The 25932-nt window shown below is 36.3% G+C and overlaps 1 protein-coding gene across 1 annotated transcript in view; it reads left to right on the forward strand.

Moving 5' to 3' along the window:
• The first annotated feature begins 4687 nt into the window (after nt 1-4687).
• ptprfa (protein tyrosine phosphatase receptor type Fa) overlaps nt 4688-25932 on the forward strand; it is a 223512-nt gene continuing 202267 nt past the window's right edge. Inside the window, exon 1 of the mRNA XM_016268145.1 lies at nt 4688-5029. The gene's annotated coding sequence lies outside the window, so the exon portion shown is untranslated. The remainder of the gene's footprint in view (nt 5030-25932) is intronic.

A 25932-nucleotide genomic window follows, 5' to 3' on the forward strand; every position in this document is an offset into this window, starting at 1 on the left:
TCGTTTCAGGCCTATGTCATATATGATGCTTTGTATTTATTGTTTATGGCTTGCTGGCATTGTCATTCTCTGATTATAGGCCTGTTTGTTCTGCCATGTTCGCAGGAGCTAAATTTCATGTGTTTTTTATACACCTGGCCTGTCATGAAAAGAATAACAATAAACCTGCAATGAACTGAATAAATTGTTTGTTGATTTCATTGAAAGTTTGGCAGTTGATGGGAAAGCGCTACACAGACATTATGATTTATTACTAACATCTTTGCACATATTTCATTTTCCTGTAAATTTACTGAATAAGTGTTAATTGTTAATGTTATTTATGATAATGAAAAGATGAGACTATATTTGTATTTTAAACTATTCTGTATTAGTTGCTTGAGTTAGAATCAAAAGCAGTCATTTTTTAGAAGTGTGAACTGCAGCGTTTGAAAGAAGACACTTAGACTTCTTGATTTTTGTCCTGACATTTTGCTATGGGTTGCTTTTCTGGTTTGTGCTGGGAAACAGAAATACAGACAGCTGTCATATGTCAGCTCAGACAGCATGTTCTCCAGCATGAAGCAGCCAGTGACGCGTTCTGACTGCAGACAGACAGTATGTGCAACTGCGGTGCTTTGACAGAAGCTTGTTTTCTTCTGACCTGTAATCATACCCATCATCCAGCAGTAAAGGATCTCTGTTATCTCCAGAGCCTTGCACGAGTTATCCAATCTGGGGCCATTAGTGCAGAGTCCTGCACTACACAGCTTTGCATTCAAGAGATTAAAAATTAACCAGTTTGATATCTTTTTTTCTATCATGCACAGGCGAAAGAGAAACTCCCAGTGCTCAGCCACACAACATGACGTCAGAAACCTGATCGGTTGAGGGAACGCTGAGAGAGAGAGGGGATAAACGAGACGTGCACATAATTACGATTATTAACGAAGTCAGTGAGACAGAACCCATTTCTGAGCTGCTAAGGGCGCACAGAAAATAGCTCAGGAAGAAAACTCTAGTGTGAAATGACGGCTGGTGCATTGAGTCTGACAGGAGAGAAAATGGCCAAAGTTTGATGATGTAATCAACAATAGGCTACAAAAGACACATATGCTCATTGTCCTTTATTACACTATCAAACGTAACAACATGGAGCTACTTCTACTTGATCTGACCTATAAAAATGACTTTTTGTTTAACACGGTGTACATTTAATCATATTAAATAACATATTTGACTTGATTAAAAACAGTTAATGTATTTTCAGGTTATCATTCAGAAGTTTTTACAGTGAAAAATACAACAAACCATTCTGAATATTGATCAATTAAGGGCTGTCTTCATTTCGATAAAGTCTAATTAGCATGAACACTGTTACACAATGATGTCTGCATTCTATCATCATGAAATTATATTGTGGCATAATTTTATCATCATGATATTTTGGGACATGATTTTCAGTATTTTCATTGATTTCATCAGATGCTTTGAGAGTGAGAATGGGTTTGGCTTTTTTAATGGATTTGTGAGTGGATTTGCAATAAATATATTTTAATACAATAATAAATATGTGACCCTGGACCACAAAACCAGTCTTAAGTGTAAATTTAAATAAATTAATTTAAATAAAATCAAAATTGAGATGTATACACCACTGAATATACACTGAATAAATAAGCTTTCCATTGATGTATGGTTTGTTAGGATAGGGCAATATTTGGTCGAGATACAACTATTTGAAAATCTGGAATCTGAGGGTGCAAAAAAATCAAAATATTGAGAAAATCATCTTTAAAGTTGTCCAAATGAAGTTCTTAGCAATGCATATTACTAATCAAAAATTAAGTTTGAATATATTTACATTAGGAAATTTACAAAATATCTTCATGGAGCATGATCTTTACTTAATATCCTAATGATTTTTGGCATAAAAGAACCATTTTGACCCATACAATGTATTGTTGGCTATTGCTACAAATATACCTGTGCTACTGATGACGGGTTTTGTGCTCCAGGGTCACATATATGAATGTATGTGATGTTTCAGTGAATAAAAGCTGTTACTTTATTTAGAGCTCTGTTTCTTGAGTCAAAAAGATGAACCAGTATGATCAAATGCTTGTTTGGTGTCTCACACCCGTATCACTCTGAGAAGAGTGCAGGCAGCCTGCAGAGTATTTTCCCCATCAGTGACTTCTCAGTCTACAGCTGGCGTTCTTTATCCACTCTGTTTCTTTGAATTTCAATTTAGCCTGAGCTCATTTGAAATTTGCAAAGGTTCAAAAAGTTTGTTTGCCTTGAAGCTCTGCCTCCTCTCGTCCTCTCTTCCTCTTTCTGTCACTCTGTAATCAACACAGACTCCTCCAAGAAATTTTTCTTTGAGTGAATCTCGCAAAAACATGTCCCAGTCATGTTAATAATAATAATAATGATGATGACAGTGAAAACAAAAGTATTAATATTGATAAATATTATTTTTTATTATGATAAAATAATGATAAATGTAATAATAAATATGTTTATATAATTTTGTTATTGTTATAATAATAAAGCTTCTCATACTGTTTTTTTTTTACTGTATTTCAGTAGCAAAACAAAAGTGGTATAACAGTTTTTTTTGCATAAATAATAAATACTTCTCAATTTAAATAATATTTCATTATTTTATGTATTAATGAGAATTTGGGGGAATATTTATGCAAATCTCATAGAAGTCACATTTATACTACTACTAATAATAATAATTGTTGTTGTTATTAAAAAATAAAAGTAAACTATAATACATTATAATAAATAATTATAATTATGGTGGCTCTTATACAGTTTTTACTGTATTTTCTTAGAAAATACTATAATGAATTAAATCAAATTGACATGAATACATTTTAGCATGATAAAAACTTCTGAATTTAAAGAACTTTTCATAATTTTCTGTATTATTGAGAATTTTGGAATCATTCTTCTTAATCATCCTGAAATCCTTTGTAAAGCAACATATAACCAACATATAATTTCCTATTTCTTTCTTTTGATTTTTGAAATATGACAAGGATGTCCATCTCTTGCACTTCTCAGTGTCTGTGCTTTATGAAATTTGCATATGAACTAAAAATGCTCCATTGGAAATCATTTTGGTTTTTTATATAACATTCATCAACCTCAGAACCATAATACTCAGCCTGCCTTTTTAGATGACGAGACTTCAAATTTAATTAACGCATGAAAGAGCGGGTGGCCAATCCCCTTACTGACACAGAGGCAGGGCTTTGAAGACTCTTGAGCGCTAATGAAACTCTGGCAGTCCTGATGTGATTAGTGGGATTGACATGAATACATTTTAGCATGATAAAAACTTCTGAATTTAAAGAACTTTTCATTATTTTCTGTATTATTGAGAATTTTGGAATCATTCTTCTTAATCATCCTGAAATCCTTTGTAAAGCAATATATAACCAACATATCATTTCCTATTTCTTTCTTTTGATTTTTGAAATATGACAAGGATGTCCATCTCTTGCACTTCTCAGTGTCTGGGCTTTATGAAATTTGCATATGAACTAAAAATGCTCCATTGGAAATCATTTTGGTTTTTATATAACATTCATCAACCTCAGAACCATAATACTCAGCCTGCCTTTTTAGCCAACGAGACTTCAAATTTAATTAACGCATGAAAGAGCGGGTGGCCAATCCCCTTACTGACACAGAGGCAGGGCTTTGAAGACTCTTGAGCGCTAATGAAACTCTGGCAGTCCTGATGTGATTAGTGGTATTATAACGATAGTTATGTTTTTTTGAGAGTGCTTAAACTCGCGATAGATCAATGTTAGTGATAATGTCACTTTCTATATATAATTTATTCGCTGTTTGAATAACCGTGGAAAGGAAACGTTATATAATTATCAATTTCTAACCTTTGTATTAAATTGTAATCACGTTAAATACAAATTCAGTCACATTAAACATTTTTTTAGCCTACATGACACCCACGTTTGGTTCTTGCCTTAAAAGACGGGTTTATTATGTTTAATACATTTGGCTTCTTTTAGCCGTACCCTGGAGTTGGTTCACCCTCCGCCTATGCTCATTCCTGATGATGGGGATTTTACAGAGATTGTTTTTGCAGGTTAAATCGTTACGCCAGTAGGTGGCGACACATTATGTGTTTTTAAGTGAGTCATTGACTCATTCATTCAACCAATTCATTCAAATCACTGATTCGTTCATAAGGGGTTAATTCTGCTTTGGCTTGGATCGGCGCTATTTTCGTTGTCGGAGCAAACACAGAAATTAAAAGATGTATATTTTAGTGTTCATTTTAGCCTGTCACTGCTTTTCCCCATTTGCAGTCTCTGCCAACTAAAATAGAAGCCAATGCATCAATCTTTACGTTCACAAATCAACACTACAGTGACCAAAAACTGAATATACTTAGCAAACACTGGGGAACTTGTGAGAGGTCGATGTTTTTTTTCTTAAAATGAGGACCTACCAGCAAATAAAGCGCACAAAGCAGTTTGTCTCGACATGGCTCTCTTTTCTAGGTGGCAATGATGACACAGTTTCTCGGGATGCCCTAGAAAACAGTGTAGGATAACATGAAATACACCCACACACGCATACAGGACGCTTCCGGTGTCCGGTGTGGAATGAAGCGCATCAGTGCGTGCGTGCGTGCGTTTGTGAGCGCGAGACAGACTGAGCGCACATCATCCAGAGCTCGCGAGGGGAGCGCAAAACCTGTCCGCACAGCGCGCGAGGAGGAGAGAGCTCCACTATGAAAGCCGGTCCCGAAAATACTCTTATTATTCCATGAAAACGGACCTTTTACAGGCAGAACACGTTCTTGGAGGATATATTATACTTGAATTTTCTTCTCTGTGCGCGCGCAAGGTGTCTGTGGAGAAGAAATATCGGGATTTGAGGCAGGGGCTGCTGAACTGAGGAGGATTTTATCCTGTTTCACTTCTGAGGAGAAAATAGTCTCAGCTGGTGCCAACGAGCAGAGAAAATACAGAAACGACACTAACCGATGAGGCGCTGAAGAGTAAGTTGAGTTTTTAACATTTCTGTTACCGTTCAGCCCTGTTGTTCTTCGACTTGTCACTTGACATTCATTGGAAGCTAATTTGGCAATTATTTTAATATGTATTTAATATATATTTAACATATATTCATATAGCCTATAGTTTTTAGCTTGTCAGTTGAGCTCGTCTCATGGTCGCATATCAGCACTTGGTGGCAATTGTCAGATCTTTAACTCAAGATTTCGATGTATTTGTTATTAAAAATGTTTAAATCAGTTCGGGTACGTTGAGAATGATGTGACCTATTATAAAACGCGAATCTTCTTAATGCTGTGGTAAGCACGCAATACAAATGAAGTACGTGCGATTATTGCACACATACTTATTCGTATAGCTGTTGTATGAAAGTGCAAAATGTGTGACATGGTAATGTGAAGTGTTGCAATGGCTTGTTGGTTATGTGATGAGCTGTCAGTCAGTCTGGGAGTCTGGATGAGAGAAACTGGAGGAAACCCGAAGGCTGCAGCACTGAGTCATGGGCAGGTCCGCGCGCTCCATCTCTCCGTCTCAAATCGCATCTTCTCTTCAGTTCGCAAATGACATTTTCGTGTTAAAGAAAGACAGTGTTCGGAGTATGATAGTTATGTAAATACTAGTTTCAGTGGACTTGTAATTGGGAGGAAATGCTTATACACAACCCCAATCTGCTGCGAGATATTGCCTGCCATAAAACAACCGTGTTTAAGTAGACACTGGAGACGCCACCACATCAAAATAAGACTCGATGACTAATTATCTGCATGCACGAAACTACTTTAAACCCCGGTTTAGGCTGAAAAGAAATGATCAGGTTGTAGGGTTAGGTTTGCAGTGATTGCATTTATTATTTTCTCTTATTTAGCGATTTTTAAAAGTGTAATTCAGAGAAGTGTAATGTCCCTCCTTATTCAAAATACACAGCAGCAGGACGCTTTTGATGCCATGCACCTTATTGGCAAATATGTATATATTCATATCTATAATGTATAGTTACAGCTATATATAGAAAGATATGTAAATGCTAAAGAGAGAGAAAAAGAGAGCGAGAGAGAGAGAGAGAGAGAGAGATATTCGTGACATAATGGCAGAAATGGTCCTGTCCAAACCTTTTTTCCCCCTACAGATCTACTGACGTTTTTTCCAGTATTCATGGTGCTGCTCCAACATCATAATACTGTATGCATACTAATGGCATTAAAAAGAGAAGAGGTTGTCCCATCCATTTCAAATCTGCCATTAATTGTGAAATTAAATGCATTTTTGTAATCATGGTTCCAATGTGAAAGAAAAAACTGTGCAGTTGTTACAAGCTATTTCTTCCAGATTTGACCCCTAAAACAGTTTCCAGTTTTGTTCTCCCAATCCAACATCGATTTTCTTAAAAAATTCTCTAATATTAAATAGGCCTTCTATCGAACGTCTCCTAGTTGAATTTCTATAATATGTAAATTTGTCTCTTAAATGAAGGATTCCATTTCAGTATCAGACAGTGTTTATTGCTGATGCGCACCAGGTCTGGACATCTGTATCCGTTTTGAACCTCTGGCCTAAGCTGATGATTTCCAACTCTGGGTGGAGATGTGGAGGCCGCAGCAAATGCAGAGAAAACACAGCTTCAGCTAATTAGATGTTGGAGAGCTGCTCTTCTACTCTATCCAAACAGCATCTCTCTCTTGCTCTCTCTCTTTTAGCAGCTCTGCCCATGCTCATTCAGGCTCTCCATGCTGATAAATGATGTGTAATTTCAGTAATGAGTGGGAGTGTAAACATATGTGAAGAGAAGTAGTTTCCCCCCCCACCTTTATTTTATGATGTACCACAGTTTCTCCACGCCATGACAGGGGGATGCAGCAGGTAAACCACCTCACAGTAATGGCAAGTGCAGCTACGCATTGAACATCTATCTCTCTAGTAACGAAGGTGTCTGAAATATGACTTGGATGGCATATCGTGAGGTCAGTGTTTGTGCAGATTGAAAATGTGAGTGATGCTGTCCCTGGCTTACACATCTCACATTCTGTTTTTCCTGAGAACCGTTTTGCGGTTCACATGTTATATGAATGTAAACTGCATCATATGGAATAACGGTTCATGGGGAAAGGGCTAGAAGAACTTGGTGCATTGTATTGCGTGTGGATTGACCAATCTGCAGACCAGTCGTGGTGCTCAAATTTAATTCCCGCCAGTGCACTATAACAGAGCGGCTAGGGTTTTCAATTACCCTTGCTTTTGTTTGTTGTTCGATCAGAGTCTGGAAGGCAGTCTTTTTGTTTCATCCCAGCATAGATCAAGGGCCAGACTCAATCAGCAGGACTTATAGACAGGGACAATAGTCACAAGCTGCTACAAAACAAGCAGAGGACAGCAATCTGTAACAAGTAAACTGGTCTGTAATATATGGGCCATATCTTAGGTCTGTTTCACAATGCACACACAAGTGTATTAGTGAAGCAGTAACGTTACTTTAATTGAGCCATTATTTAGGTTTACATGCCCTGATTTTCATCTGATATTGATTCTGAAATTTTTGTTTATATGAACCCTAAATGTTGCAATCCGATTCACAGTTTATATGTGCATTACATGTATTCCAAACAAACCTTTTTGCATTCAAAACTGGAGAAAGCACCGCAATAATACCACCAGATGTAGCTAGTTGTAGTTTTAGCCTTGATGACATATCTAAAAGGAAACCTTTTTAGAAGATATTTATTAAATATTCAGTTTCATCTGACCGGTTTGAAACACGCGATACACATGTTCGTATAGTGTGAAGTATAAGTAAACATACACATCAAGGCACTGCGCATGTGCGCGAGAAATTTTTGGAACCAATTGAGAAAATAGTCAGGTTCAAGCATTTATATACTTACCGTATTGACCCGAATATAAGACAATGTTTTATTCTTGGAAATACATCTGAAAAAACGCGGTCGTCTTATATTCAGGGTCTAGACTTTGACATGTCAATAATACACCCACAACAATAGGTGGCGCCAAATACGCATAAAATGAGTGTGCCATTAAATACGTAATGTAATGTGTGTTGTAAAGATCCAAAACAAAAGAAAAAGAAAACCTTACAGCTGCATGAGTCGGGACTGTCACGTTAGCCTGATGGGACCAAACTCCCTTTGTGATTTTAAAACGTAAGACAGTACCTAGATTTGAAGACTACAGTAAGATTTAACTTCTACTGTTAATACGATTTTGGTAGGCTACTATTAGATGGATAGCCTAAATGTCCTAATTCAGATGGGCTACCTGTTTTTTTTTTTTAATGGTATATCAAAAAGTGTATATTTTTTTAAATGTGATTGTTGGTACATTTTACCAGTTTTTACCATACTTTCAAAACAAAAATTAAAATAGGAAAAATATGCAATATAAAAATAATTGAAGACAAAATGTGTTTTACTGAGAAAAAAGAAGATTTGGTTTTTAAAAAGCCTTTTTCCAAAAGGTACATCTGGAAAAAGGGGTGTCGTCTTATATTCGGGCCAATACGGTAATTTGTTTCCTCTTAATGAGGTTATTTCAGGTCTACAATACCCCTTTCAATATGATCGAAATTAAATTTCGATCAAGCTCAATTAGATGTTTACATGAAGGCTTTTCAGTCCGACTGAGCCATCAATCCTATTATAAACAGATTATTTGGGTGCATGTAGATGTAGCTATTGAGAATTATTACAGACTTGATTGTCATAAAATCTAATTTACATGAGGATGGTGTCACATTTACATGCAAATCTAATCCAAACTCCAAAGTACTTAAATCATTTGCATTCAGAGGCAATGCACCAGCCTCATTTGACCAGTCATCTCAGATTTTCTCTGAAGGTCTTGAACACATTCCGTCAAGTTAACCAGAACTGTTTTGTCTTTGTTCAAGTTCTGGGTTTTAGACTCTGACACATGTATTGCTGCATTGACAGTATTACAGCACCATTACAGTGGCAGCTAGGACAACTCATTATATTTTCTGAAGCTCCACATGCAAGGCTTAAGATTTAAGGCACAGTTCATGTGTAGAAAAAGGGAATTCTCTATTCACTCAGTTGAAAGGAAAAACAATGATAGATTGCTTGCAGTTCTCACAACTAACAATAATACAAAACATACAGACATTTTGGCAAGCTGCATAGAGGCCAGTGCTACAGTACATCAGAACATAAAATATACAGTAAACAAACTGGTTTTGATATAACACAGCTCTATAGCTTTTACACTGGAATCTGGGATAAAACATTTGATTAGTTTTGTTTTGTATCATTTTTACTGGCAAACATTGAACAAGACTTGAATGTGTTTTGCTTTAATCCTCATGCCTGCAGTGGTTGTAAATGTGACTTTAGTAGGTCTGTGTGGACAAATAGACTTGTTTAGTTGAATTTAAGTGTTTCATTAAAGCTCTGTAATTATTTAGCAAATACCACCCAAAATATATAGCACACAATATCTTTTTAGGTATTGTTAAAGACTACTGATTCATTTTGATTGACTTTTAAGAGTAAAGTGTGTCTTGTGTACCCAGTTAGTATTTATTAGGTTATTGTAAGGCATATATTTGTATAATATTCTTAAGAACGTACATACAATCTGTGTACATGCAAATAATCAAGTTCAATACATTAAAATAAGGTCAAATGGAAATACAGTTTGCAATAACGGTTTTGTTCAGTATTTATAATGCTTTTTTGTTTTGTTTGAAATGGTTTCATATTCAGCTGTTTATCAAAACAGACAGGTGTAAATTACTTTCGAAAGAGGTAAATGAGCAATCTGAACTAACAGACAGGAAAGCAATGAGCCAAACGACACAAACACTTTTTACATTTATCACATTCATGCAGACCAGACTTATATATTAGCTATTAGGGCGGTCTGTGATGAAGTTGTCTCTTTCTCACTCTTGTCTGTGCATCTGCTAAAGATTGTGAAGGACCTAAATATGCATCTATGTGAGTAGCATCAAAGGGTTAGTTCACCCCAAAATTAAAATTTTACCCTCAAAGCATCATAGGTGTATGTCACTTTCTTCTTTCAGACAAATCCAATGTTTGTTGTCAACAGTTCAGAAGACGTGAAATAAAGTGCGCGCATCCGTAATAAAACATCCCTCACACGGCTCCGGGGGGTGAATAAAGGCCTCCTGTAGCGAATCCATGCGTTTCTGTAAGATAAATATCCATATTTCAAACGTAATAAACACTTTTTTCTCACTTCCGCTGACTGTGTTACGTGGAAGCCGTGCAGGCGGATGACGTAAGACATATGCGTCTGAAAGAAGAAAGTCACATACACCTACGATGTATTTGCACGGACCGAAAGTCACGCAGAGAACATGCGATCATGCAGGTCACATGCACACTTCACAAGATCTCACAAACAAGTTTGCAAGGTTTTTGAAATTAAATTTTCATTAGCCATTCAAAGATTTGTTTAAATGATGTAAATGAGTATTTGCTGAATGCTGACGGCAAACGAGAAAATAAAAGTCAAAATAAAAGTCCCGCCTCGAACATACGTCGGCCAAACAGAAAAACTTATCGGCCAATGCCGATATTTGAAAAATGCCAAATATCAGCCGACCACTAAATGTGATGCAATAAAAAGTAGTCATTCTTGATGGACTGCTGTAAGCTGCAAGCTAAAGTTCTTCCTACCAAAGTTTTTCAACTGCAACTTGTAATATCTTATGGACAAAACTTCTGTTAGTTTTTCTCATTAAATAACCATTAAGACTGTATATACTGTAGGGGTATTTTTGCTAATAAAATTTTCATTTTGTTTCCAACCTCAGTTGAATGTGAACATTTTGATGTGGCTCTTTTAACATAACATATAATGTTGGTTATCAACAGAATGTTAAAACGTATAAAAGGAAACATCTAGTTTTTGACATGCATGAAGTATGTGCAGTACTTCAGCTGTATGATTCAGTAAACGATTCAGCCTTCTGAAGTCAGTACTCTCATCTCATGTTGAGAGAGGGACACTTTGTTCTTTCTTTCGTGACATATGTGTCAAAACAGCAACTCTCTATTGAGATAAAACCTACGAATCTTGTCATAAGGGGCTTATTAAAATGCAGACTGAAGATGACGAAATAACGTTTTATTTTATCTTTCTATTTTCAGACTTGTGTAATTCTTTGTAGAAGAAGTATATATTTTTTTCTGCCTACATCATGAGATCTGCTCACGCTCTGCATATAATTTTGTTGTCATGTGAAAGACTGACTGGTGAAAAACACCGTTCTGTCAGGCCCTACTGAACATCCCCCACAATGCCTCAGCAGACATATATTCCCACTGCTGTTCCCTTTAATGAAGAACAATTTGCCTACGTTCTCTCTCACTTTTTCACAACTTTTCAGTAGGGGTGCTCCGATCAGGGTTTTTGAGGCCAATCACAGAAAGTGTGTAATTCTTTGTAGAAGAAGTATATATTTTTTTCTGCCTACATCATGAGATCTGCTCACGCTCTGCATATAATTTTGTTGTCATGTGAAAGACTGACTGGTGAAAAACACCGTTCTGTCAGGCCCTACTGAACATCCCCCACAATGCCTCAGCAGACATATATTCCCACTGCTGTTCCCTTTAATGAAGAACAATTTGCCTACGTTCTCTCTCACTTTTTCACAACTTTTCAGTAGGGGTGCTCCGATCAGGGTTTTTGAGGCCAATCACAGAAAGCAGTATCTGCCGATACAGATCACCGATACCGATCTTTTAAAGCCTTCTTTTTATCATTTATAACTATTTATAGTGATACTCCAATCAGGATTTTTAGACATTTATTCAGGGCCTGAATTTCATTTTTGAAAATTGGGGGAATTCCCCTCTTAGGTGACTCTTGTGAGAGGGGAAGCAGCACGGACTGTGCTCTCACACAAGAGTCTGCTACTGATCCGTGGCTGTTTACCACAAACACAACATTTATCCATTATTTTGATTTCAAATCCAAACATTGTCACTGAAAATGCTTTTCAGAGCATTGCAATTCTTTTTTTACACAGTACAGTAATACAGTCTTTCACAGACATGTTTAAACACAATAAATATAAGCAACACATTATTCACTGCTTTTTACTTTTGCATTTACTTCTAGATTTATATATTAAGTTGCTCAAGCAAGTGGCAAAACAATTAAACTACTTTTCTTACGTTATCACAAACTTACCATTGACAGAAATAGTCAGCTGAAATCTTTATTACAAGCAATCCTACGGTTCATAAAGAACTTTGTTTTCCTACCTCCACGAGTGCCATCTATTATTGCCTTGTTTATCTAAAAGTGCTCTTTCCCTTTAAACCTAGCCAAAAAGCCATATGTGTTGACTGTGAAACACAGTAGACTTTAATAATATGCATTTATGGTGTAATTACTACATTTTCGTGTCAATCCATGTTCATATTTACTGCAAACAATGTGCTGTTACTTTAATTCAGCACTTGCAGTGCAGCAAAAATAGACTAGGTGCAGAAACGCACGGCCGGACACCAACTGTGTGCAGTGTGCACGCTTTATTAATCTGTTAACATGAGCGCGGAACAAATACGCACCACATACACACTGCAAATGGAGTAATGTGAACCTGACATTATGTGTGTGCACTGCGAGTGTGCATGAGTGCACGGTCTCCAGAAGTGCGCGCAAGTGCTTAATGATTAAACACGGGCAAGAATTTAAAAGTAATGCAATTTTTAAACTTTAGTGACGCTTGTGACACTGCCTTGATTGTGCAAGTGACAATTCCTGTGTCAACTGTGCAGCGTGCAGCTCGCTTATAGACGGACGCGATGTGATTTGAAGCCATTTGCGTATTTTGAGAGAAAGAGAGAGTGCGCGCGGTGATTCACTCATGCTGCTTGTGAAATTACGTCTCACACAAGGTTTTCAAATTACTTTATACGTTATTTAATGAATTAATATGAAGGTGAGTACCTCACCTTCAGCATTATAATTATTTCACCTGCGCCAGACAGAGACTGAGACGGTGCCGCTGCATGTCGTGCCAAACCTTGCATGGTAGCGTCATCAGCTTGAGATGGTTTTTCACTTGCAGTGCAGCAAAAATAGACTAGGTGCAGAAACGCACGGCCGGACACCAACTGTGTGCAGTGTGCACGCTTTATTAATCTGTTAACATGAGCGCGGAACAAATACGCACCACATACACACTGCAAATGGAGTAATGTGAACCTGACATTATGTGTGTGCACTGCGAGTGTGCATGAGTGCACGGTCTCCAGAAGTGCGCGCAAGTGCTTAATGATTAAACACGGGCAAGAATTTAAAAGTAATGCAATTTTTAAACTTTAGTGACGCTTGTGACACTGCCTTGATTGTGCAAGTGACAATTCCTGTGTCAACTGTGCAGCGTGCAGCTCGCTTATAGACGGACGCGATGTGATTTGAAGCCATTTGCGTATTTTGAGAGAAAGAGAGAGTGCGCGCGGTGATTCACTCATGCTGCTTGTGAAATTACGTCTCACACAAGGTTTTCAAATTACTTTATACGTTATTTAATGAATTAATATGAAGGTGAGTACCTCACCTTCAGCATTATAATTATTTCACCTGCGCCAGACAGAGACTGAGACGGTGCCGCTGCATGTCGTGCCAAACCTTGCATGGTAGCGTCATCAGCTTGAGATGGTTTTTGGAGATCGGCCTTTTTAGAGACCGCCGATCAAACATCCCAAAGCGATTATCGGCCGACAGTGATCGGTAGTGATCAATCGGAGCACCCCTACTTTTCAGTGCATGTGCGGTGAGAAAAAACAGTAAAAACTGATCTTTTAAACTAACGGCAGGTGTGCTAACAAGGCTGTCGGCACAATAGTGCAGGCATCTTTTGTTCTAGTTCAGTGATGGTTAGAAAAAACTCCTGCAAACCCTCATGTTCTGCAGAACCCAAAACATCAGCAAGTTGCTAAAAAATGATATCGCTGCTTGATAAATATTTCCTCTCCTAATTTGATTGTTTACACATATAGCCTAGATCCTCTGCAGCTGTTTTTTTCTTATTCGTGTTTTTTTTTTGGCATTTAATTAGACAATTTACGTGTATATCCCTAAGACAGTTAGACTATTAGTATCACTTTAACAGGCCTGTAAATATACAAAAACAGTACAAAAACCAATTGAAATTGTGTGTTTACACATATAGCCTAGATCCTCTGCAGCTGTTTTTTTCTTATTCGTGTTTTTTTTTGGCATTTAATTAGACAATTTACGTGTATATCCCTAAGACAGTTAGACTATTAGTATCACTTTAACAGGCCTGTAAATATACAAAAACAGTACAAAAACCAATTGAAATTGTACATATTCTTTGTACACTTGAGAAATGAATGAATAAAAGAATGCATGAATGATTAATTGATTCATTGATACAAATTCAGTCTGATCAGTTAACATCAGGACAGATGGGTATTAATTTTGCCTGTAAGAATTTCAAGATGAGGATCTTTCCAGGAAATAAATGTAGAGTGTTTTGGAATTTAAATATTCAACCAATAACTTTACGCCACAGAATAAAATTGGCGTTTTATGCCTTATTTCGTCCCAAAGTTTATTCACAGGATGAATTCAGCAACATATTCCAAACAAACAAATAAATAAATATTCTCTTGTCAAATTGACAGTACAGCTAATTTTGCTTATCTAGCAGACGTTCTCCAGAGATTTAACCTGCTGAATCAGGTTTGGCTTCTAGTTGATTGTAATCCTGGTTCAACAGGAAAAATAATTTCGCTTTGGTCTCTGGATGTTGAGAGCTACTATTACACTGACGTGTGCTGATTAAAGCTTTCTGACGACACAATGGGAGTCAACATTTGTAAAAGCTGAGTGGATATGTGGGCTTTTGGTAAGACAAGACATCTTTAACATCCTGTTGTTCATCAGATTCAAATTGTATTATGAATATTTACAGTAATAACCCATAATTATAGGAGATGCCTGTTTGTTCTGATTTCAGCAGGATAATATAGTGCTAGATGCATATAATAAAAATTAAACTAAACAAATAATAATGCATAGCTTGAATAACAAAATAAATAGACTTGTGAACTTTTTGTTTACGTCAGAACAGGGTTATTATATTTAACTAAAACTAAAATGAAACTAAAATCATAAAAACATTTTCGCTACTTAAAATAAAATAAAATAAAATAAATATATAAATAAAAATAAAATAAATGCTAACTGTATTAAAATAAAATTAAATATTAAACATTTTAATGATGTTTTATTTCAGCTAGTTTCTAAGGCCACATTTTAAATCACAATTTAGTTTAATTTGATTTGATGTACTAAACCAACTAAAACTATAATTGAAATAAAAATAATAAATACAACAACTAAAAATAACATAAAAAAGCACAATAAAATTACTAAAATGTTAAAATGAAAATGAAAACAGAACATATAAAAATAAAAACATTCAAAATATTTAATATAAAAATGAACAACAGAATAAAATAAACTGCGGGCTGCGTCCAGTCAAACTGTTCTGCATTATTACGCATACAGAGCGATCACTAATGCATTTGCTGATGCTTGGAAGGATCCTATAAATGTGAGCATACAGATGACACATAATAAGGCCAGTTACAGTGAAAATGCTGCTTCCCCTGTAGTATCCATTGAATACAAACAGCTGCATCACAAGTAGGGCTGCTCGATTATGACAAAAATTATAATCACAATTATTTTGGTCAATATTGTAATCACGATTATTTAACACGATTATTAGTGGGCCATATAACCAAAAAAAAAATTTAATGCAAATCTAAAGTATTCAGTTAACAGCCTATAAAAGTTGAATAATCAAATGTAAAATAAAACAGCATGTCCCTGTTCTGTTCCGTCTCTTAAACGCAAGCCTACTGAGGAACAGCGCAAGTTCTCTTTCATGCTTTTAAAAACATGAATAAATCTAATCAACTTTAATAACTCAAGCACGTCCCATTTTGCAAAAGTCACGTTACATGATTTTACTGATTTACACATAAAAAATTTACTTTTATGAAGGAGTGAAAGCGCACTGCTGGAAAGGGGGCGGAATGGGGCGCAATAATCGTTTTATCTCAGTTATTGTATTTTCATAATCGTTGGAGGCTGAAATCGAAATCTAAACTGAATTTCGATTAATTGCACAGCCCTATTATTCCGTTCAACTGAATATCTTTAGGCATATTGAACACACCAATGTCATGTATCTGTGTTGACATTTCCCTAACAGTGTTTCCCTTTGGGGGAACGAAGCGTAGATGGACTGTCTTTTTATCCCGAATCCCAGGCTTGTTGATTAGATTGTCTGAGGCCAAATGAGTGTCGAATGACTTTCATTTCAGTCATTAATCCATCAGTTGAGTTTCAAAGGCTCTGACATGTCTCAAATTAGGATGGACTGCAATACAACTCAGGCTTGATGTTCTGACTATTCATATTTGTAGGTGCTCCAAGCGATTCGTGAATACACGTGTGTATGAGCGTGTGTGTTTTATGAGCCGTGTCCTTTGAAGGCGATCTGCAAGTGACCAGCCACTCTGTCTTTTTATGGGAGTTTTATGGAGCCTCTCCCAGATGGTGGATAGATAGGTGTTAGATTGTGACTGCTATAATAGGCCACAGGACAAAGTGGTCCATCTCTGGCCTTGACACACTCTGGGGATTGAATCTCAAGAGTGTATATATATCAAGCCACCACTGGTTAATAAAATATTCCATCATATCTGTCAGCAGGAAAGCTTTTTGTGCTTGAATCTGAAGTGCCCAAGGCTATCTGTGAAGCATGGGGACTGATGAAGTCATTGTTTCTTTAGATGTGATCATTTTAAATCATCAATTTACAGTGCTTACAGTAGCTTTATATCCTTTCCAATAAAAGTGAACTGTGAAGTAAACAACCATTAACCACACATTTTCAGAAAGCTTTAAAAATATATGATATAATATAGTGTTGTCAAAAGTACCGACCGCGATACCATTCAATACTGAAATTTTAAAAACGTCCATTTCCCATCAAGATTTGAGCACTGTTGAGCAGATTCTTAAACAGCGCTGATTGGTGAGTCTGTTTATGTTTGATGTTTGAAATTAAATAGAAAGCAATAATTGATCTTTTCAAATCTAATGCAAACATTTTTGCATTTTATTGCATTTTCTGATTGGCAGATATTATTAGTTATCGGCGTATATTTGTGCGTGCAAACACACTTATGATGAACAGATAGAAACGGTATATTCATGAAGAAATGTGTGCTATTTAATGAGCAAATCCCACAATGCACAGCCTGTTTATGTTTTAATTAATGCGAGTGTGTTGGCACTGAGCAATGGGAAATCGCCCTCTCCTCATCCCCTTTATCCCCTCATGTTCTGCAGAACCCTAAACCTGCCCCGCAGGTGAGCATTGATGAAAGAAGCGAATGATTCATGAGCTCACCTGCCTGGTTCTCCCTCTGAGACCCGGCCAACTGCAGGCATTATCAGTAGTAAATGGGTCTGAAAACGCTTCGGCCAGGACAGGCCGTACGCCATGTGATTTATTGGCCATGATGCTGCAAATAGTTAGTCGTGTTACCAGAGGGATATAAGCATTTTCATGGCCACAGTTCAAGTTTATTTCAGACATAAATTCTGGGTGACGTGGAAAGGAAAAAAGCCACGGTAAATTTATGACAAGAGAGTTGCAAGCAGCCAGCAGAAAGCGTTGTTTTAACAAACCAAGGACAAGGATGAACGACTGTTTTGTTCTCTTATCTTACATTTTGTCAAGAGCTTCGTTAAAGATGTTTTCCTTAAGCAGAAAAACAAGAACATTTGCTAGAGGACCTTAAAAATTACATGGGCTGGAGCTAAAAATCCTCAAGAAAAAATCAGAAGAGTTAATCTTTCTAGAAAAGAAATTGCATGCACGTGCTGTTTTGATGGCGTTTAGTGCTTTTTGCAGCACAGTAGTTTCATGAACCATGGAGAACAATTAACATTTGAACCTGACATGCTGCAAGCATGTGAATGGCAGAACAATGGCGAAGGAGCTTTAGTGGCAGTGATCAGCACGTTGTGAATGAAAACATCACTCCAGTTCTCTGGTCCTTCTCTTTGTCTCTCTATGTTTGTTAATGCTTAGAAACTGTGATCAGTGTACGTGATCGATCTCCTGCACAGCTGGCTGGACAGAATCACATTTCCCCTCCACTTTACAGCATGTCTCAAAGGGTGGAAAGCTTACATTAGATATGGACACGATGATCCTGTTTACTGGCCGACTGAGCCTTTGTATTAATTATTTACCTCACATTGCGGAACAAATCATATTATCAGAGAGAAAACGCTCAGGATTGTGCTGTGTTTTCAGGAGAATCATTTCACCCATCGACTTGTAACCACTGTTGCGTGTTTGTATTTGTATCCATGTTGACCTTGAAATGTCTATGTTTTTGAATTTGAATTCTTATAATGTTTATCTTTTGCATTTGCAGATAGTAGCCAATTTTCCATAGTTCTCTGGACTTTTATATATATATATATATATATATATATATATATATATATATATATATATTTGACTTTTATATATATATATATATATATATATATATATATATATATATAAATTTTTTTGAGTAACGCAAATGTTTATGGTTTTAGTTTTCGTATCCACTATAAAATAGGAGCATTGACATACAATCATTTTTAATGCATTTTGAATGTGTTTTTATTTTCCTCTTTAATTTGAGTAATTTTTTGTCATTTTTATTTTATTATTATTACTCAGTTTTAGTTAGTTTATTACACTAATTAAACTAAATTTTTTTTTTTTTTGAAATTTCTATTTAGGATATTTTTTTAACTTAAAGCAACTTTCAGCCAGTTTCAGCTGTTTCCATGATCTGAGTCAGATCTGAGTCTTATGCAAAACTCTTTTTTAAATCTCTCACCACAGTTTTGAATTCTGATCTCTCTGTATCACAGTGTTACCAAGGGTTATCATTCACTGACCATACATACAAACACGGTGACCGTGATTTCACCAAGTACAACATGTTCCTGGATCAACATCCTTGTTGATCCTGGAACAACATTCCAATTAACCAATCAGAATTGAGGGATAACTTTTCAGGAAATATCTGTTTTAGGCTTTCGATCAGGGTTAGGTGCTTCTACACCCTTGTTAATCAGCTATCATTTCACACTGATTTTAGGAATAAATTATGGGTAGGGATTGGGTTTAGTCTATATTTTTGGACAGTTGATCCAGGATCAACAAAAGATGTTGATCCAGGAACATGTCTTACTTGGCAAAATCATGGCGACCATACAAACACACCACATGATAAATACTTAAAGGAACAGAGCATCTTCATTGTAGTCTTATTGGAAGTGTCACGGTTAGTACAGTTCCTTCAACTAGACTTACAGAAATTAAGTACTTTGTAGACTCAGTCCTGCACATGGTGGTTAAAGTTAAGTGCCTGTGTGCAAATGGATCCGTTTGGGCCATCTCTGTAAGTACTGTGTTTAGCTCAAAGTAATTTGTAGTGTGACACGATCATTGTCATCAGAGAAATACCACAGAGAGCCCCAATGAAGTGTAACTACGATAAACTGCAGTTTCGCTTGGTCATCGACAGTCTAAACTACATCCTATATAGATTGAGAATAAACACATTTGCAGCACATGGATTTTTTTTTTTTTAGCTAATGAAACAGTGTTCCAATTTTAAATGAATTTCTTGCAGCCACAAAACACAAGCTCAGGCAATACCAAAGTCATGGGTTCGATCCCCAAAAGAGAAAAGTAAGCATAGAGCCCTGGGAATGGCAAGGTCGTAGGTTTGATTCCCACTTTCAGATGCATAACTAAAATTGTATGCACTATAAGTTAAATTAGATAAAAGCGCTGTCAAATGTGCAGATGTATAGCTATAAAGCTTTAGGTTGTTTGGCAAACTGTGAAACACTATTGGTTTTGTTTCTTGGAAACCATTTTATTGTAAATAAAAGACGTCGATCATTTGACATTTTAATTGATTCTACATTTCCCAGTGCGTTTCTATTCAGATGACACCTCATAGACTTTCATCAGTTTTTGACTAATAAGAGACAGAACGATTTAATCACAAACTCATACAAGCAATATACTGTATGCCAAGCACCATTCTGTAGATACTTCTTGCTTGTTTTGTTGCTTCTGCTTTGCATAGACTATAAGCCAATTTGTCTCTTCTCCCTGAGATTTACTGCCTAAATTCTATCAGCAAGCTTTCTGTTTTCATTCTTTATAAAAAGTAGTGATACTTGAGAAAAATGAAAGAGCATTCATAATAGATTGGCTGATGGCAACTTGGCAGGAAAGCCTTGACAAAATTGTGATCCTATTTCATTTCTGACCTGTTTAGTCACTGAGGAGAGAAGAGAGATGTCATATTTCATCTCTGATTGGACAGCCATGATTCTGAGTCACTTGTATAACATGACGCCCTCTGGCTCTCTTCACCAAAAAACATCAGTTGTACGCTGTCACCTCTGTAAAGATGGCATTATCTATTCACAGGTCATAATTTCAACCATCCAGAGTGTTTTAAGTGTCGTACCAATCACAGACATGTTTTAGGCTGAGTTTTTAACTCCGTGCCCGTGAAGGGAAGTGGCCTGCTGGGTCTGGCCCCACTCAGTTTCAATGCAATCTGCTACCACTGTGGGCGGTGCGCCCGTACGCTGACGGAACTGCTTCTGTTATCAAAAGGAGGCTCCGGTTTAGTGAGGCGAGTGGTTTTGCACTTTGCAGTGTTTCTGATTTAGGTCCTCTTGTCATGCATTATGTACTAAATGTTATACGGTCATGTAAATATTTAGTTTAGAAGTGCAACCAAACTTATAGCAAGGAGAAATACATGGGATTTGTTACCAAATGTATGTTGTACCATGTCAGTCCATGTGCTGCTGCCCCCCACTGGCTCATATCCTGAGTGACTCTGAGTGTGTGTAATCCTGTTACTCAATGTGCAGTACAACATGAGAGAAGAAAACGAGAGACAAGAAGAGAAGCGCCATAACAGCATAACATTCATGAGTTCATACCTGAGCGCTTCAGTGATTTCTTGATTTCTTCAGCGAGTGCTTGGTTGTTTGAATCAGATGACAGGTTAAAAGAAACCCCTCAGGTGTTCATGTTAACTGACCCTAGCATTAACCCATGCCAGGATAATTTTTCATGGCAGCGCCATTAAACATATTATGCCTTTTAACACACATTTTCTTTATTTTGGGGGCTGGAAAAGGCATTGAAAGAAGTTAAATGTTATGTGAATATATAGTATGTTTCTCTAGTTTTGCTGTCATTTAAATTACTTAATTGGCTATACTGCTTTTTGTGAGTTTGTGTGGAGTAAAACTTGCCTGCAAGTCATTGTGATAAAAGTCAGCTGAGGGTCTTTTTGGATATACAGTATAGCGGGACCTAGTAATGTCAAAGATTTCTTGACTCAATCAATTCGATTCAGATTCCCAAGCTCTAAATTTGATTTGATTCTCAATGGGATTCAGTATTGATTTATGTGGACAAATACCAGGTACAGTACATGTACATTTTTCTTAAAAGAAAACATTTCTCTAAACTAATGCTGTTACACAGGGAACACTCTCACTTGATACATTATTATCATTTTAAAGGTTAAAATTAATAAACTATTTAAAGTCTAACCTGTGAAATTCAATTGCTGTTTATTTTTACATATAATAATCAAAACTCAAATGTTTACACACATTTAAATTTCACATAAGGCAGTTTTTATGTCCCTTTTTTCATGATATAATTATATTTTATATGTCAATTTGCTGTTGAAATTATTAAATGGTGGCTGTCATAAAAAAAACATCACTATCACTCATAATATAATTAATATGAAATATAGCGCATATATTAAGCAAAGTAATCATCTCTAGAGTTGGCAGCTAACAAGAATGGCTTTCCTGAGGTAAATGTAACATTAAGTGACATGTTGTTCACAAGCTGTTTTATTGATGTCTCTCTGGGTTGAAACACTGATTGAGCGATTAAATGAGACATGATACATTTCAAAAAGTTACTGTTTCTTTCAACATACCTGCCAATGTTCATTCATGTTAATTTTGTGCTAGAAGCAAAGAGGAAGAGATGAATCTTTTATTCATAAAAACTAGTATCTGACAGCTAGTACCGATCCAGCAGTACTATAAAATAATTCATTAAAAATCCTTATCCAAAATCAATGAAAATGTCATGGAAAAGTCATGAAGATTCACTATGTGTGAAAAGGTGTTGATGTAAGACTTTGCTGGTCTTTATGACGTTTTTCTTTGAGATAGAGATAGATTCAGTCGCCAGTGCCAGCAGCGTGACTACAGGACAGTCCATATTCTCTCATGGCTTCATTTTCAACACATCAGTGCACATTGAACACAGTTGCCTCTCGGCCTGTGAACAGAACAAAGGACGGCTAAATGTTATATATTTAATCTGCTCTTGAGATGCTCTTCATCGAGTCTCTGAAGCCACAGGGCTTCAGCGTTCTCCTTCACTCACTGTTTGCAATGCCTCACAGTGATTCTTTTTCATTAATTAAGCATTCTGGTAAACAAAACCATAAAGTAGCCATTAGACATTTCCAAGAGAGCATCTGTTGACTACTTAGAGTTAACCTTAGCAGCTGTAAAAATCTTGATTTAATTTGTTCTTTGCTGAGTAGCCACGCACAATAGTGTTTTATCTAAAAGAGATGGCCGCACGCACGCTTGGATGAAAGCGCAGAAATGTCCGCTTGAACTCCCGCTGTTAATGAGTTAGCATGTAGCTTGGCAACCTCTGGCCATGAACTCTCCCGAGGCTGATTTGGTGCAATTAGAAAATTGTTGTTTTATTAAGCATAAGATAAGAAATCATAAACAACCAGTGGCTTTCTCCTCTATGTGCCACGGGGTGTTGTGACCAGGTTAATTCTCTCTCTCTTTCTCACGCTCACTGCAGTGCTTTTACATTTCCAGGAATTGATTGTGTTCTTCCTCACTTTCATGGCATGTGCACGCTGGTTGATGTGTTGAGAAATGAGAGGGTAATGCCGTCCTTCACATGTGCAGTCATATTTTATTTTTCACCAGAGTTTCCCCGTGCCTTCCTGAATTTCATCACCTCTCAGACTCGCACCTGCTGATGATAGCCCACATAAAAGCAACAGCAGGACATGGAAAGCATACAAACATCCTCAAGTCAAACAACACTCCAGTCTTTGAACACTGCATCTACTTTTCCAAAACTAAGATTTTAATGAGCGTGTTTAAAGTAGTCGCTGTGTTATAAGTGTGGACAAGTCACTTGTCCTTAATGAGGAGTGGGTCACTGCATGTAATAATTTCATGTTTGTCAGCTAAAGCTAAATTATTTTATAGAAAAATAAACTGATAGCACACAATTTTTTAAGGCCAATTGAAATGGCTTGACAACTCAATTTTCTTTTCCTTGATTTATTTCCTCTTGAAACAAAATTTCTTCAGAATGGCATACTACTATTCTCCATTCTGCAGTATATATGTGCACAGTATGCAAATTGTCTGTACGTATGGAATAACTGATGACCTACTTAATTTTGCCCAAATGTGCAGTGTATACCAGAGCACACTGCATGCAAAACTGCATATGCGCATAACTTTACCTTGCATTACTTACAGTACAACTTCCAGAGAGACAATAGTAATATCAACCACAATTTGACTTGACTAATTATTTAATCAGACTACCAAATGTTGCTGTGAAACACATTTTAACACAAAATAAAGCAATAAAAAATGCAGAATACCTTTTTTTATTTAGAAATACACATGCAATAGAATGAGGTAATATAACAAAAAGCATAGAATACTACATATTTTTCATTTAATGTACTATTTTTAAACATTAGACTGCATACATTATATAATGAATATTATTATTATACGAGCCAGTATTCGAGTGCGATGAAGAGGCCAGTTGTTCATTGATGCGTTCAAATGGTCAAATCAAATTATTTGCATATGACTTTGTATCTCTGAGCTTTTTTCTGCATACTTAGATCTGTGGTTGGCGGTGTTTGTAATTACAGAAGGGGACACTCTTATTCTAGAGAGTATTTTTTAAACAATTTTATCAGACATTTGTATGCAGCCATTCGTGTGAGTCAAAAATATTTTTGGTCCATTTTCCAGGAAGAGAAAGACTGTAAATTCTAAATGTGTATATCTGTTAAAAGTTTGTTTTGTCAACTTTTAGAAATTCACTAGAATAGTACTGTAAATGACCTCAAACTGACAGACATGAGACAAATTTAATTCAGATGTGAATATTACTGTGTGACACAAATTTCAGTCTAGTTGTTAACTTGATGATGTAGCTGCAAAATTCACGTTTATCTCATGATAATGATTGTGTAGCAATGTTTGCATCAAATGTAACTTCTTAGGTGATTTAAAGGGATAGTTCACAGAAAAATGTGATTGAAAATCCAAAAATGCTGTTCCAACCTACTTTGTCATCTGTGGATCTTATAAAATATATTTTGAAGATTTTTTTTCCCTACAATGAAAATAAGTTTAAAACATAAATAAACCATACTGACTTTGACTATATGGACAAAAACATATTTAAAAAAAAAATAATGTTCCTTTAATTCAAATGTAAAGGTGAAACTTCACCTCTCTTCTCTGTTCTGTGTTTGGGCTCCACGTTTCATTAGGAGGAGAAGCTTTGAGATTCATGCAATGTGTTTATTTTCGGGGCGAGAGCATTCATCAGAGTGAAGCACATGGGTGGAGAAGCATACGGCATCTTTTGAGGACAGCTGGAGGAAGGGGATGCTGGGATACGTAAGCTCGCTATTCTCCTGCTGGTTGACGGGGAGTATTTCCCCGGTGTGGGGAGAGAACATGATTGAGGGGCTCTGGGGGCATATGAGCACATTAAGACCCCCATCGGTCCATGAGACAGATGGACCGTATCTCACGACACCACAGTCGCTGCCTCCCATTTGTTTAATCTACAGAATGATTTATTCAAAGATTTATTTAATGACAAAAGTTTCTTCAGAAATGTAGTTTACAGGTGTGGTACAGATACAGCAGCCTTTGTATGAGAGCCTCGGCTGACTTTACACCCACATGAATGTGATGTTGGCTGCTATTGCCTTGATCAGGCTCTTTCTCTGTTGATCAGTAGCCCTTGGACTGAACTGAGGCATCCTACTGAGTGCATTTCATGTTGTGGTACTGAGTGTGTAGAAGCTTTCCTCATGTGTCAGCAACAGTTTAGGGTGTGTGCACAAATGAGTAGGAGTGTCAAACACACTGAATACTGAATCTGGCCTGTGGGTGAAATACTGTCACTTCACGCTGAAAAAAAAAACAAGACCAAAAAAATAAAAACATAAATAATATTAATTATTATTATTAATTTATTATATTTATTTTAATAATTAATATTTTAATTTAATATTATTTTAAAATGTGTGCATGTGTATGTGTATATAATGTAATAGTAGTAGTAGTAGTAGTTGTAATAATAATAATAATAATAATTAATATTATTATTATTATTATATTTTTTACATTTAATAGGTATTACTACATTAAATTATTATTTTTTTTTAAATTACATATATAAATTAGTTTTTAAAAATGCATTCTACATTTGACTGTTTTTTAAACCAGCACAGAAAGTTTGAATGTCAGAGACGTGGCCTGGTGGGTGGTACAGGTGCATTGTGTGTGTGTGTGTGTGTGTGTGCGCGTTGGGTTGCGTGGTTGGTACATGTTGGCGATGTTTCTGATCCCACTCCCCCTTTATCTCAAT

This window comes from Sinocyclocheilus grahami, unplaced genomic scaffold (assembly GCF_001515645.1).
Source record: "Sinocyclocheilus grahami isolate Dianchi unplaced genomic scaffold, SAMN03320097.WGS_v1.1 scaffold43.1, whole genome shotgun sequence".
In the NCBI taxonomy this organism is placed as follows: domain Eukaryota; kingdom Metazoa; phylum Chordata; class Actinopteri; order Cypriniformes; family Cyprinidae; genus Sinocyclocheilus; species Sinocyclocheilus grahami.